Source organism: Mirounga angustirostris, unplaced genomic scaffold (assembly GCF_029215605.1).
Source record: "Mirounga angustirostris isolate CCGP_5_RB_7025 unplaced genomic scaffold, mMirAng1.0.hap1 SCAF_5, whole genome shotgun sequence".
In the NCBI taxonomy this organism is placed as follows: domain Eukaryota; kingdom Metazoa; phylum Chordata; class Mammalia; order Carnivora; family Phocidae; genus Mirounga; species Mirounga angustirostris.
Window position 1 is genome coordinate 81192719 of NW_026991713.1, and position 16056 is coordinate 81208774.

Consider the following 16056-nt stretch of genomic DNA (forward strand, 5'->3'; position numbering starts at 1 on the left):
GTTGTGATCAGTCATCATATTATTAAATCATTCATCTCATATTAAGTGACCACAATTTCAACCTTGGCTTCTCTTGATAGATGGACAATTCATATAGACCGTTGGAACTGTATTCAGGGCGTGCTGTGATTTCATTTGCAATGCCACTCATAGTGGAAAAAATATGCCACACTTTTTTAAGCAAACAGGCTTCTTTTCACAGTGGATAGAGAATACTGTTCAACAGAGGAAACACAATATCCCTTTTCATAGCAAGAGATCAAATGTCTGCAGAAGAGTTTAATTTATACTTCTCCATGTGCCAGACCCCAGTCTGAGACATAGCAGCATTTCAGTACTTTCAATCAGGTCATAGTTTCCACCCTGAATGACTTCATCCCTTTTAAAATAGAATAAATGGAATTCCACATTATACTATGGGTAGGGATTATAGGAAATTAAAAGACGTATAGTGCTCAGCACACTAAATAATTGTGACACTGAGCTGGGAAAATAACACTTATACAGCAAGTTCTTCTTGGGTGTTATTTGTTAGATTTTGCTCCAGCTTTCCAGGAGAGCAGAAGAGAAGTATTGCACTGTGGGCCAGGAAGTAAATTCTGTGCCGTGCTTGCTCAAAGTTTTTCCTTTTGAAAATATATGTGAGCATTAAGTTAGATCAGAGGTGTGACTTGATTTCATTGTCCACCAGCCCTGCTGCCTGACTCTCTCTGGATTTAGTTTTTTAGTTTTAGTGTGTTGGCCATGGGGACTATGCTGAATGAAGCTCAGCAGCCTGCAGCTTGGGTTGGATGCAGTTAAAGAGGGTGGGAGGAGTCCTGCTCAGCCAAAAGAAAGCTCTGAAGTTAAAATATGATAGTGTACTCTGCGAATGCCCTAAAATGTAATTATCCTAGATGAGCTGAGACAGTCAAAAGTAAGGTGGACGCAGAGTCCTCTCTGGAGGTCTTTTTCTTCACAACGTACTTTTTGGCTGAGTTTTGACCTTATTTAATATGGTTCTGTAAGTGAAGTAATTTGATGTGTTTCCTGAACAAATGAATATACACACTAGTCCTGCCTGCAATGGGTATATTCCACATAAGCCTTCTGTTGATGAGTGATGAAAATACAATATTTTTCATTCTGTTGTGCTCTCTTTACAATCATGTTTGTGGCATTAAATGGTTGCAGTGTTGAGATTTGCACGCCTTTTTAAAAAGAGCCCAGTGAGCAGGCCTTCCCTTTGGGAAGATTACTGCTGGAAAAATGGGGGTTCTGAGAGAGAGTGAGTACAAATCCATTGCAGGTGAGCCAGCACAATTTAAGCACATAATATATTTATAATATATCCCTAGGAATTCATGTTTGCTTTGAATCTGCCTACCAGCTAGGCCACAAGGAGATAGAAATGACTTAAAGTGGTTTCTAGTGCCTAGAGCTGAGCGTATGCTATGTTTCTGTTCACACATAATCAACAAACAAAGGAGGAGGTGCAGCTGCTCAAAAGAGTTTAAGGGAGGGCGATGTACAGGTGGGAGTTTTTAAATCTTGACATACTGATAAGATTTCAGCATGGCTTCAAAGCTCTTTCAGAAAAATGACCTACATTGCCAGTATTTCTTTGAAAATCCTAATCTGTTGCTAAAACAGAGCAAACCAAGTTCTCTTTTGTGAACTTGAGTAAACACATTCTTCATCACCATCAAAGATGTGGCAAGAAGAGGGAAGGACCTGCCTTTGTGATTCAAGAGTCCTCAACAAGTATTCTGTGCATATTTGTGGGTACAGTCATATCTTTCAAAGAACAACCCAAACCAAATACTTCTGGTAATCTCCAGGCTTTTAATATGTGACAAAGCAGGGTAATGGGTTCAGGCGTGTTACTTGGAGCCTTTCTGTGAGTGTAGTACCAGATCAATAGCTACACTTGCTCTTCTGGGGCACCTGCTTATGGAAGGAGTTCAGAATATTGGAGAAATAAGCATTACACAAACAGATGGGGAAATGAAAGCAATGAAAAGCTCTTGACCTGACCAAAGTCAATATGAATGGTCAATAGAGGAGCGGAGAGCAGAGAGCTTGCATTGTGGAGCTCTTTGTTAGGATACCATTTACAGAATCTGATGCCTTTGAGTTGGTGAGAAGGGTGATCAGGGCGAGTTTTAAGGCCACAGAGACTAATGTGTTCTGCCTCAGAGAACAGAGTCTCTCCATTTACCCATATTACAGTCATTCTTACTCTTTGTGCAAGTTTAAAACAGGAAAAATGAGCCTCAGTCTTGTTAGTAGTGTCTATGGTACTCTTAAAAAAATGGGAAGCAAGTTGAAAATGGGTTGGTGATGGAAGTGGTGTTAGATTCCCCAGAGAAAGAGAATGAATAAGATGAGTGTGTGTGTGTGTGTAGTAAGTAAGAGAGAGAGAGATTTGTTTTCAGAAATTTGCTCATGCAGTTGTGGAGGATGACAAGTCCAAAATCGGCAAGTAGGCTAGCATGCTAGAGACCCAGAAAAGAGGTGATCCTGAACTTTGAGTCCAAAGGTAGTCTGCTGTCAGAACCCCATTTTCTTTTTCTGTTAAAGCCTTTAACTGATTGGAGGAGGCCCATCCATATTCTGGAGGGTAATCTGCTTTACTTAAAGTCTACTAATTTAAATGTTACTCTCATCTTTAAAAACTTCCATGGAAACATGTAGAATAATGTGTGGCCACATATCTAAGCATGATGGCCAGCCAAGTTGACACATAAAGTTAACAATCACAGAAACAGGGTAATTATTGAGATGGGAGATTCTGTAGGAATGTGGGGTGCCAGAGACCAGGCTGCAGGGACAGCACCCTGATCTGATCACACAGGACATAGGCAAATATGTTCTCTGATGGCAATAGATACTTTCCTCTTTATCAATGATGGTGGGAAGTTTTCTGAAAGTCATTTTGCATAAATTTCATACCCAAAAGGAAGTAATATCATGGGGAAAAGGAATGCTGTCAAATTATCATCAGAGAATGTTGACATACTCATACATATATAAATCCACAAAGCATTGACCCAAAATTTGAAATAAGTAAACCATATCCAAATGAAACCAGACAAGTGAAAAAAATAAAATTCAAATAAATATTCAAAACATGTAAAAATCCATTAACAAATATATAATTGAGCTTCTGTAATGTGACACATTATCGGGTTTTGATTAATCATTCCCTTTGATAAGGCTGGCAAAGTTTCAAATATGTTTTCTAGTGTTGTAAGTAGAAAGATGAACTTTGGAGATCATTATTTCAACAAATCCCACAGCTAAGTAACTAACCCTAAGTAAGGGTATCACTGTATGTATGTTATCTATCACCTTTACACTATCTCACTGTGTATGTTGTATGTGATTACATAGATATGTACTTTTCTCTTATTCCTGTACACATATACATCCATATACATATACAAACGTATGAGGATATGCACTTGATTTCTATTGTGGTAATACCAATCGATCAGCAGATTTCTTTTGTAGTGCCTACTATGTGCTAGGCCCTGTACTAATCTCTAGGAATGCAATAAGGAATGTGATGGCCATGATTTATCTTGTGTACAAATTGGAGCTTATACTCTAGTGAGGGAGACAGAAGCGGAGAGGATGAGAGTATTCCAGGCAGAGGAAACAGTCATTTGAAGCATTGACAGAAGGAAAGACCTGGTGCATTAAAAAAGGTAGCTACAAACTGTGGGTTCTAGAGAGGGGTGGGGGTGGGGGGATGGGTTAGCCTAGTGACGGGTATTAAAGAGGGCACATACCAAATGGAGCACTGGGTGTTATACGCAAACAATGAATCTTGGAACACTACATCAAAAACTAAGATGTAATGTATGGTGATTAACATAACATAATAAAAAAAAACTAATGATGTATGGTGACTAACATAACACAATAAAATTAAATTAAATTAAAAAAAAAAGGCAGCTACTAGAGTGGTCCATTCATACTAAGAGCAGGGGCAGTTATATGAGTTGAGACTGGGAAAGTCAACAGAACCTCAAGCCAAGATAAGGGCTTTGGATTTTATTCTAAGAGCTATGGGAGGACACCAAAGCAGTGGGCCGGGACATGAGACAAAATTTCCATTTTAATAAGATGACCTATTGCTGCTGTATAGAGCATGGCTTGGTAAGGGCTAAGTATGGAAGAGGTGAGATCAATTGAACTTCAAGTAGTCCATTTAATGAGATGACAGTGTACTACTCTAAAGTGAAGGCAGAAGAGATGTAGAAAAACAAACTGATTAATACGTATTTTGGAGATAGATTTGACAAGACTTGCTGTTGTATGGGTGTGGGGCATGAGGAAATGGAAAAATCAAAGATGACACCTACATTTCTCACTAGAGCAGCTGACTGGTGGTGCCATTTACTGAGAAGGAGAAGACTGGAACATATGATGAGGCAACAGGTTTGAGGAGGAAATCAAGAATTCCATTTTGGATTTATTAAGTTTGAAATGTCTATAAGATATCCTATTGAAGTAAGCAATATTGTGTGTGGGTATGGAGCTTAGAAGTGAGGCATCATTTTAAAGTCATCAGAATTAAAATGGTATTTAAACCCATGGAAATGATGAAATATCTGAGTAGATTAGAGAAGATAAGAAGCTTCCCATTTCAGCTTTGAGTTTTATTTAGAGATTAGTTATAGGAGATGAATCCAGCAAGAGAGAATAGGAAGGAATAGCCAGAGGAAAAAAGGCAAATCAAAACAATGTGATGTTTCAAAAACTAAGAAAAGAGGTCATTTCAAGACAATTGCAGTATTTACCTGTAACAAATACTGCTGCAAAATTGCATATATTAAGGATAGTTAAGAGTCTATTGAATTGGGACTCAAGGAGGTCATTGATGATGTTGACAAGTGGTCATGCCCCTCCTTCAAAAGTACTTGGAGCAGGAATCAGTTTGCAGAGAATTAAAGTATAAATGTGAGGTGAGGAAATAGAGAGCAATGTACGTAGGTCATTCTTTTGAGAGATTCAGATATTCAGGAGAACAGAAAAATGGGGGATAATTGCAGGAAAGAGGTGATTTCATTAATGGTAGATACCAAGCATCTATATTTTCTGATAGCATTGATTTCTAATGCATAAAAATGTATAGCCGAAAGAACCAAGAAGTAACACTTGAGATTAAAGAGCAGAAAGAAGCAAGAACACACAAAGATAAATTGAATGGCAATATGGGAAAAACCTGGAGTAAACACTCTAATATACTTTTCCCTTTCTAACTCAAAGCCATTCTAATCAGATCGTTCAAAGTTTAATAGAATAACTCAACCCATGAAATGATTTAATGTCATTGTAGTGTAACCCTTCAGGGAAAGAGAGACCATTGTTAAGAAAGTAACTCAACTATAGTATTTTTTTTTAAGATTTTATTTATTTTTTAGAGAGCGAGCGAGAAACAGCATGAGAGGGGAGAGGGTCAGAGGGAGAAGCAGGCTCCCCGCCGAGCCGGGAGCCCGATGCGGGACTCGATCCCGGGACCCCGGGATCATGACCTGAGCCGAAGGCAGACGCTTAACCATCTGAGCCACCCAGGCGCCCTATAGTATTTCTTTTTTAAAAAAATGTAAATGGGGCGCCTGGGTGGCTCAGTTGGTTAAGCGACTGCCTTCGGCTCAGGTCATGATCCTGGAGTCCCGGGATCGAGTCCCGCATCGGGCTCCCTGCTCGGCAGGGAGTCTGCTTCTCCCCCTGACTCTCCTCCCTCTCATGCTCTCTGTCTCTCATTCTCTCTGTCTCAAATAAATAAATAAAATCTTAAAAAAAAAATGTAAATGTATCTTTAATTTCCTGATTCTTTCCTTCTGAGTCTGGAATACCCAGTTGATCTGCCTCAAGAGGCATAGATGGCAGAAAAATCTCTCTCCATCCTCTGTAAAAACCAGCCCACTGTAGCTTGTGGCATTATGGATCTGAGGCTTTCATGATTTCATATGCTGGTTTTAAAATAACTGTATTAGGGGCGCCTGGGTGGCTCAGTTGTTAAGCGTCTGCCTTCTGCTCAGATCATGATCCCAGGGTCCTGGGATCGAGCCCCGCATCGGGCTCCCTGCTCCGCGGGAGGCCTGCTTCTCCCTCTCCCACTCCCCCTGCTTGTGTTCCCTCTCTCGCTGTATCTCTCTCTGTCAAATAAATAAAATCTTAAAAAAAAAAATAACTGTATTAGACAAAATTTCAATCTCTAAACTCAGTTCAATTGATGTAACTTATTTCTTTGTTTAAAACTGAACCTGATCTTTCATTGGGATAAAAGGCAAAAAACATACTCAAGTCAGTTCAGGGTCTCCTTCATTTGCCTTGAGACTGTCTTTAAGATCAGAAAGGACTATGTAGTACCAAAATGTGGGCATGGAAGTGGACACATGTTCCTCTTGTTTGCAATTTACTCATGTGGCCTTCTCCTGAGGCACCCTCATTGCTATTTGGCTTTTGGTCATTAGTTCACAAAGATTACTGCTCTAAACCTCATGTCCCTTTTAGGCCCTGGGCTTTTGGTGCCATATCTGAGCTTCTCTTGGATACCAGGAAACATTCCACTAATACCATGTAACTCTGCGCTACAGCAAACTCAGTGAGGCTGTCTCATGGCCAAGTGCCTGGACACCTGTATGGGCCTTTCTGCACTGGAGTCTCGGGCTATAGGAAACTGAAAATAGATTTGTCTCTGTTCTCACATTCCTCAAATCTAGCTGGGAATTTCAACCCCCTTCCTCCTAAGAGTTGACCTGTGTTTAAGAGGTAGACAAACCAGGAGGCCCGTTTATCTAACACTCTACATTGTAAGCCCTGCATTTCAGATTCCTCTCTTTTCTGAGTCAGAAAAATATTCATTTAGTTTGAGTGCAGGGTAGCCTGGTTCTTTCTCTTCCAGCTGTGTGGTTTATGGCCTAATCTAAACTTTGTAACTATTTAAAAACAACTTTATTGAGATGTGATTCTGAGACCATACAACTCATCCAGTTTCAATGGACAATTCAGTGGTTTTTAGTATATTTGTAGAGTTATACAACCACCACCACAATTTATAACCTAGACGTTTGAAACTTTCCAAAGCCAAGGGTTTGATTCCTTTTTAAAATCTTTAAATTACCTTTTCTGAGGCATTGGAAAGCTGCTTGAATGAGGAAAAGAATAAGCAGTAAAAGAAACTGTGAGTGGGGAAACCTTGATTAATATGTGAAAATATTAATCTGCCACAGTATGCATGGGTGTTGAAGGTCCACAGTTGGACTTCGTGGTGTTCTTCAGTGTGGTGGAGCCAGATCTTCACGTTTCTCTACCTTTGCTCCTTCCATTTTTAAGTTCGTAGATTTTTTTATATGAATCATCTAAATTCAGAAAATGAAACAGCACATTGAAGCTATCATTAGGACATTTTTTTCACCTGCATATTTCTATAACCTTAGCCCCAGTTGTATCTCATATTGCATTTATTCCAAATTCAAATTTAGCTGTTTGTTTGTTTGTTTGTTTGTTTTCTACATCCAGGTGTTGCCACCATGTTAGAAGAGCATTTTGGCTTGGGGCAAGTTTTGCCTCTCTGATAAGGATTTGTGAGGGTATACTGATTCAAGGCACAGTCAGATTTCAGGAGCCCATGAGTCATGAACCCACACATGTGTTGAAAGAGATGCCTGAAAATGTAATGCAGTGTTTTTCAGCTAAGCAATTTCATGCCATGGCTCAATCATGAAGAGCCATAGCAGGAAATCTTGGCCCTACCTCTACAATTTGTTAATTTTCATAGATACAGGCAAATCCGAGTATACCGTATATCTAGGTCTCTTGATGACATAAACCAAAAAACTGAAATCTTGTCACAAAATCTTGCTCACCTGGTCTCCCATCAATATGTGGCTAACAAAAAGAAAGGAAAAAGCAACTCTCTTTTCATGGAACTTTGATGCTTACATTTCTTATTTTACTTGAGGAAGGGAGATGGAGAAAGAAGTAAAAATAAATCTTGAAAAACCTGTCAGCCTATCGATTAGCATTTTCTTGGATCATAAAGAAACTTCTGGCTACATTCAGTTTTTTGTTTTTGTTTTGCTTTTGTCAAAGGTGGAGGCCAGCATTGCAGGTAAAATATTTTGCTCTGTGTTTTGCCAATATTTATTCCTTATGCCTTTTATGGCCTCTCTGTCATATCTCAGGATAGAAATTCCCTTATGAGTAACATGATTAGAAATGCAATGAGCACTATTAAATGTATTTGAATACGGGCAGCAAAATTGCCATGCAGCCCATCTCAGGAGACTGTCCGAAATATTATGTGTGCTCACGAATGAATCCTGCCCATACATAGTCCCTTCATTTGGACTCCGATTGTGTCCTGCCTTTCACGTCTAACTCCTTCCATGTAAGTTTAGTCTCTTGGTCCCCCAGCACCCTGACTCCTAAAGTTACGCCAACATCAGGAAGTAAGCAGAGATGGGAAAAGTGAGGGGTGAGAGTGAAGAATAAGAGAGACCAAGAGGAATGGAATGAGAAACAAAGGGAAAGCGGAGGTTTGAAACGCTTCTTCCCTGTGGTCTGTTTGGAGACGGGCTCCAACATACTACTCTGTCACGGTGGCTCTGACACCGAGGGTTCAGCTTTCACCAGTGAACACAATTCTCAGTGTACCTGTGGTTATTTGAAGATTATATGTGATATTTGATGACCTTCTAATATGGGCAGCCAGGATTCCATTTTTTATAAGCCCCACGCAATGGAAAAATCTAGATATGAAGTTGAAAACTTTTCAAGAGCAATAATCTAATAGCAACAATATCTAACGTTTACTGGTTGTTGACTGTGCTTTGTGCCAGAATAGAATGACCTGCTAACTTCACTGTTATCTCATTTAATCCTTACAACAATTATATAAGGACTGCTCTATTATCACCCCCATTTCACAGCTAAGAAGCTAAGGCTCCCAGAGATGGAGCCCAAGGTCACACAGTCACTTAGAGGCTCTCACACCTCTACTCTTTTCCCATTGCCCCCTCACCACTTCATAGCTTGCTGCTTCTCATTCTGAAGAATTAAAAAAAAAAAAAAAAAGAAAAAAGGAATATTCCTTTCAGTTAAGAGTGTTATAGAATGAACAGTATAAACTCCTGGAATGGAATTTTTTTTTTAAGATTTTATTTATTTATTTTATTTATTTGAGAGAGAGAATGACAGAGAGAGAGAGAGAGCACATGAGATGGAGGAGGGTCAGAGGGAGAAGCAGACTCCCTGCCGAGCAGAGAGCCCCATGCGGGACTCGATCCCAGGACTCCAGGATCATGACCTGAGCCGAAGGCAGTCGCTTAACCAACTGAGCCACCCAGGCGCCCTGGAATGGAATATTTTTAAAAAAGATTGTATTTATTTATTTGTCAGAGAGAGAGAATGCACAAGCAGGGGGAGCGGCAGAGGGAGAGGCTCCCCATTGAGCAGGGAGCCCGATGCAGGGCTCGATCCCAGCACCCTGGGATCATGACCTGAGCCGAAGGCAGACGCTTAACCCACTGAGCCACCCAGGCATCCCTGGAATGGAATATTTTTTAAAGTTCCCAATTAACTTTCCATTTATTTATCTGACCCTCGAGTGCCACACGGAAACCCATGAGCATGACAAGCGGAAGTCTTTTGTTGGGAGAGCCAGCAGGGCCACTGTCCCACGTCCGCGAGTGCAGCACAGTCCCCTGGGAGCCTGTGGGCGGCCAGGGACAAGCCTTTTGAAATCAAAGCACTCTTCCCTGCCTATATTTGGCCCTCTTGTGAGATATTAGCACCACATAGCTTCATTATGTATTTAAAAACTGCTCCTCGCTCCCAATCAGCAAAATCCCAGACTTCAGTAGTTTTTGGGCAGCTGAAAACTGGATACGTACCTCCAAAGATATCATAAAAATGTGGGTAACTGAGGTTGGAAGTGCCACCAACCTCAGTTGGAAGTATGTGCATGCATACTTCACCTTATGAAAGTAATCTCTTGTGAGTGTCAAATGGTTGCTGGCCAAGAGAAACAGAAATGAGGAAGTATCCAGGACAGATAAAACTGAGTTGATTACAATGGAAACATTTACATGTATTTACTGAAAAATGCTCAGGACACTGAGTATTTTTTCCTTTTCATTAAAGTATGATACCCATGCAAAAAAAGTGTATAAATCATGAACGTACAGCTTGACAAACTTCCACAAAGTGAACATACCAGTGTAACTGGTGCCCAGATTAAGAAAGCAAACATTACCAGGGCCCAGAACCCTCCATCTTCCCCCTCCCAGTCACTGTCCACCCCAAGGTAATCACTCTCTTGACTTCTAACCCATAGATTCGTTCTGTTTATTCTTTACCTAAATGGACTCATGCAGTATATATACTTTTTGTGTGTGCCTGACTTCTTTGGCTCTACATTATGTCTATATATTTGTCTGTAGCAGTTGTTTGTTCATTCTCATTATATAGTATTTCATTTTGTAAGTACACCTCCACTTTTTTATCTATTCTATTGCTGGTAGACCCTTGGAGAGTTTTCAGTTTGAGGCTATTATGAATAGGGCTCCTATGACATTCTTGTACATGTCTTTTGGTAAACATATGTTCCCACTTCTGCAAGGAAAGCCATAAATGTTAAAAACAGATTTCTTACCTGTTTTATACTATTTTCTGGGTAATATTTATTGCATGCGTTTCTGACTCTATTACTAAAGCAATACAGTTATATTCTTCTCTTTTTAATCTTGCCTCCTTCTGAACTTTGTTTTCCCTCTTCCTGAACTTTCTTTCTTCCTAAAACAAAATTGACCTCAGACACTGGAAAAATCTAAAATGCATAGCTCCAAGCTCATCATCTGAGGATGTAATAATGAGTGTGTTGTTTTAAATTACTTTTCATCATGGTCCATGGTGCCTTCAAAGGTCAGGCCTTCATCCCTTGTGTGTGTTCTGTGGGAGTATACGGTGCATGTGACTAAAAGTAGAGTCGTTTCCAAAAAATTCAAAAACATTTTTCATCTTCTAACAAAAGTTTTTATTCTAAGGTAAAAGAATCTACATTTGATTCTCTGAATCTAGCTCATTTTAATATGAGCCATTTTTGTATGCAAAGGACTGCTGACACCAGCAAGTTTTATAGTACTGATTACTATGGAAACATTTATCTATAAATATAAAATCCTTTAAAGCTTAGCCTTTTATCTTTATAGAAAAAGGCCTGTTTATGTCACTTCTAAGATTCCAGCTTTAATGTAGACATGAGCTATTCTAATGCCAAACAAGATAACCTCAGTATTGGAGCTGTGTGAGCTTTAAAAAGTGGAATTTGTGCTAAAACTATTATTTTTTGATAAAATATTAATAGTAGAAATAAAAATATTTAAAGAAGCTTACTTAAACCTATAGCTCTGATTTATTAAATTCTCTTATTGAATTTAATATTGTGAATATGTCTCCTATTTCTTTCTCTTCTAATGTATTATTCCCCTTCATTCTTTGGGCATGTGTATGTGGGTTTATGTATATGTGTTTGTTGTAATGATGGCCAACATAGAAGTCATTCATTCATTATCCTTTTCCTTTGACACATTTATGGATTTTTGTTCCTCAAAGTTCATGTACAATCAGACAAGATGATGTAATATCTTTGTGTTATTATCACTTCCTTTCTTTTTCTTCTTTTATTAAAAAATATCACTTTAAATAACTAGAGGTTTACAAGAGGAAAATGCTGCAAAATGAGGGGGGGAAACAATTTCCGTATAACCCAAGGCAGGGCATTCTGTGTTTCCTTCTTCATTTTGGGAGTAAGTAAGTGAATTGAGATGGAAGTAGGAAATCCTTGGGTCTGTCTCCTTCCAGGTACATCTTCACCTGAATGAGGTAATTACTGTCTTCACGTTTCTTTCCATACAAATGGGAAAGTCCAGGAATTCTGAGTCTTGCCCATAAAAAACATCTCTCTCTCTCTACCCCCACACAAATATCTAAATTTACCATCATTATTTCTCAGATCTCTTCATGCCTCAATTCTGCCTCTAATCCAATAATTTCAAGTTATGTCCAAATAATAGCAGTCCAATTAGTTAAAACCTTCTGAGACACTTTGCAATCTCCATTCTCTAACTGAAACCCTTATTCTTAAAAAGTTATAATACAACAAAATATATAATTGTCAGGCTTTCAAGCAGTGCTTTATCAATGCAGTTGTGCAGAACCCTAGAAATGACAGAAATAAAGAAGAGAGGGGGAGAGAGACGCCGAGATGCAGGAGAAAGGCGTGTTCTGCAATCTTGCATGCCTACCAGCTGTCACTGAGGAGTTAAAGTGCTACATGACAGACTCCAGAGGAGCTGCTTCTCATCATGGCTCCCAGGATGGGAACGAGATGCCAAAAGAGTGTGGCCATCACAACTGACGCAATTAACTTTTTAATTGCCAAATTCCTACTTATTTATCTTGGCGGCATATAAATACGGGTTTAAAAATTTTCTTTGAGACACCATCAGTTTCAGCATTTTCGATGTTGTCAGGATCGGCTTCATTGCTAGGTAAATCTTCAGTCTGAAGGAAGTAGGAGCCCATTGACAGAATCTAGGGGAAATTATTATGGCAACATGGAATTGTAGAATCACAGGGCTGGAAGAGGGCCAGAGACTTATCTATTCTGACCACTCATGTCTTAGCTGTAATGTTTTAGACACAAAGGGAAAGAACATATTTAATAGATACTAAACAATGAGGGCCACAGAGTCAAATCTCTTTTCATCATTTTCCTTTGATCTCCTATTTTCTAGTTCCTTTGAGCACCAGGAAAAGGGATTCCACTATGGAATATTTGTCTCATGCTGCAGATAACAACACATATGGGCTATGTGTTGCTATGAAGTGGCACAGAAGGGGCTGACTCTGAAAGAATTGTGAAGAATTGTAAAGAATGCTCGTTGGCACCCTCCTACCTTCCCTATACCTCTTTGACCTTCCCCTCCACTCCCCACAATCCCCCCCTTTTCCTGTTCCACACCAAGATTTGCATTGCCCCAGGCTTAATCCAGCCCTGAGACCTCCACCTATTATATTGAAATAATTTTATGCACTTCCCAGTGTTGAGATTACATGAAATAATGGCTATGATGTTTTTAGTCCCACATCCAGCATCTATTAAGGCCTCAGTGAGGGATAGTTTTTATTATTTTTGCTCACTGCTAAAGAGGTAACCCCTGTTAAGAGTATGTAGAATGTACACTAGGACTTGAGGACAGGAAAAGCCAGTAATGGATGGGATGAAAACTTGTCAGCAATGAGCTGCTGAATTCAACAGTTATTTATGGGGCATCTACTAGGTACCAAGCCCTCTGCTTCAGGACTGGGAATAGAGAATTAAAAAACATTCACTTTTCTAAAACTAATGATGTAATGTATGGTGATTAACATAACAATAAAAAAGAAAAAAAAAACAACATTCACTTTTCTTCACTTCCCGGAGCAAATGGCCTAATGAAGGAAACCAACCATGAGTGATAACCACCCAAGTATTTGTATAATTACAACTGTAATAAGGGCAATGAAGGAAAAATAAAGGGGGACATGAGTATACATCACATGGTATGCATCACTGTTTTCAAAAGTGTAGATCAGAGAAGCCTTTCTGACAAGCGCCATTTAAGTTGACTTAGGCAAAGAATAGGGGGTGGGGTGGGAGCAGATGCTCCCTGGCAACAGAAATGGGTGTGCTCCTTGGGAGACTGGCCTTGGGTAAAGTGGAAGGAATCATGAAGAGAAGAAATTGGCCTGTGTGGGGTTGCTAACCAGCTTCCCTCTCTACCCAGCCTCCACTGTCTATCCTTCCACGACCAGGAGCTCCAGTTTCATACTACAGTGACTCTCAGGTTGAATTGCAGAGGGCTGGGGCACTTTTCCTCCTCCCCCTTTGATCCCTCACTTTAAGAGACACAGGATGCTGTCTCCTAGAATGGGCCCACCCCAGTGCCTCCTGGGCTTCTGAGGCCAAAATTTGACCTGAAAACACCTCTCAATCCCAAACCATGAGAAACTGCAAGGTTTGCTAAACCTGATATGAACCTGACTTTCTTGTTATTTTTTAACTGAACTGTGAACTGAAATTAAACCATTTCAAAGAAAACCTAGGGAACTTGTTTGAGCCAGACCTAAGCTCATGTGGTTTTTTTAAAAAACTAATAAACCAGAACTAAATCAGAACAATGAAATATTTTATAACCCGAACCTAAACAATTATTTCATTTAGTTTGAGCACCCATCCTGAAGAAATATCAATTATGGGGCAATGGAAAGATTTTTATGGTTGGATTCATTGCAATCAGAATCATGCTACTAGTTGTTTGGGAAGTTTGGGAATTAACTTTCATTTTTCTGAAGAAATTTTTGGCGAGGAATATGTATATTTTGTTGTCAGTCTAGGAATTCTACAGTTCTCTCCATAATTTTCAAGAGCCTCTAAATCCTCTAGGAACCCAAACATCAAGATTTATTTATTAAAAAATAAAAATTTAAGTTTTGATTCCTTCTTGGTGCACCTTCTTGCTTTCCATAAGGATTGTATTTTGTTTTAGATCTGACAAAGGAGAAAGGATTTGCGAGTATTTTATTTTTAGTCAAAAGATTCTTTTATGTGAGGAGACATGGAAAAATCAGATATGTGGTAGCATAGTGTTACACAGAAAAATTTGACTGAAAACATGAAGTCCATTTGAGAAAGCAGTGACTGACAGTGACCAACTTCTGGGTGTAGATACTGCAGTGAGTAGCATCTTCTCCCTTGGGCACCGTAAGAGCTAGTTCTATAGGGTCAGTGGTTTCCACTTAATGTTTCATCGTTTGTGAGGCATTTCATAACTTGCCTTCAGGTTTTACACTCTGAGTCCTGGGTAAAAGCATGCAATTTCCCCTTCATTTGAGCTTCAGTTGACTGAGCCATAGGGCTTAATGATAACCTCTCAATTAGTAATGCTAACAAATTTCAAGTTGAGTTACTCTGCATTCCTAATGATCTAAACTAGTTTTTGACTTCTGAACTAAGTGGAGTTCTGTGAGGGATCTTTCACAGATTAATTTGGCTTCAATTGCAAACAACGAAACCAGTTACACAAACACAACTCTGCCAAACCCCCTCCCCAGAAAAGTCTCTTATGTTGAAAGGAAAAATAACATTTTTGAGTCCATTAAGTTCTAGAATTTTAAAATGTTTTACCATTTAATCCTCATAATAATGCTGTGACATGAATTTTATTATCCCAGTTTTTCAGATAAGGAAACTGAACTTTCTTTGGGTGTAGTAACTCTTTCTATATCACAGCTCGTCGGGGAAAGAGCCAAGATTTGGCCTGTTTTTCTGATTCCACAGTTTATTTTTTATGATGCCATATACACAGATAACACCAGTACAAAGTAAATGGCATAGAATGCCTCTTGTCACGATTGGTGCCTCCATCTGGAGAATGTGGTGTTCACATACCACATTGTGTCAACTTGGTTTGGAGTGCTGGTAAGGTTGGACTCAGATTTGCTCTGTCATTATCTTCTATGCTAGAGAGGACCAGACTGCTAAGGCTTATTCCAAAAAAGTGTCCTCCTTACTCTCTCACTCCAGTTTGAACTCTTAAACTGGTGGTAGTGACACAGGAGTGGCTACTTAGATGGAGACATCTGTGTCCTGGGGCAGAGAACTCTGAGGCTTCTCCCCCTTTGTTCCTAGGCATCTCTGAACTATGGCACCTGCTTATTGTCAAACCTGATGAGCCATCACTTTCTGGTTCTCTCTTTCTCCATCTCTTAAATGAGGGTCATACTTCTTAGGTCTTATTGCATCTCGGTGATGTGGTGAGCTTTAGTTAGCCAATCTCTGAAGTCTTTGAACATCCTAGATGGGAACAAAGTGCCAAATAAATCTAACATTTTATTTAAAAATTTCTCTGGGAAGTTAGTTAAATGCATAACTCTAGCATAATATTCTCATGGCAATCTTTGTTCACTTACATTAATGAATTGAAAATTTTTACAGATGATTTTTTAAAAAGA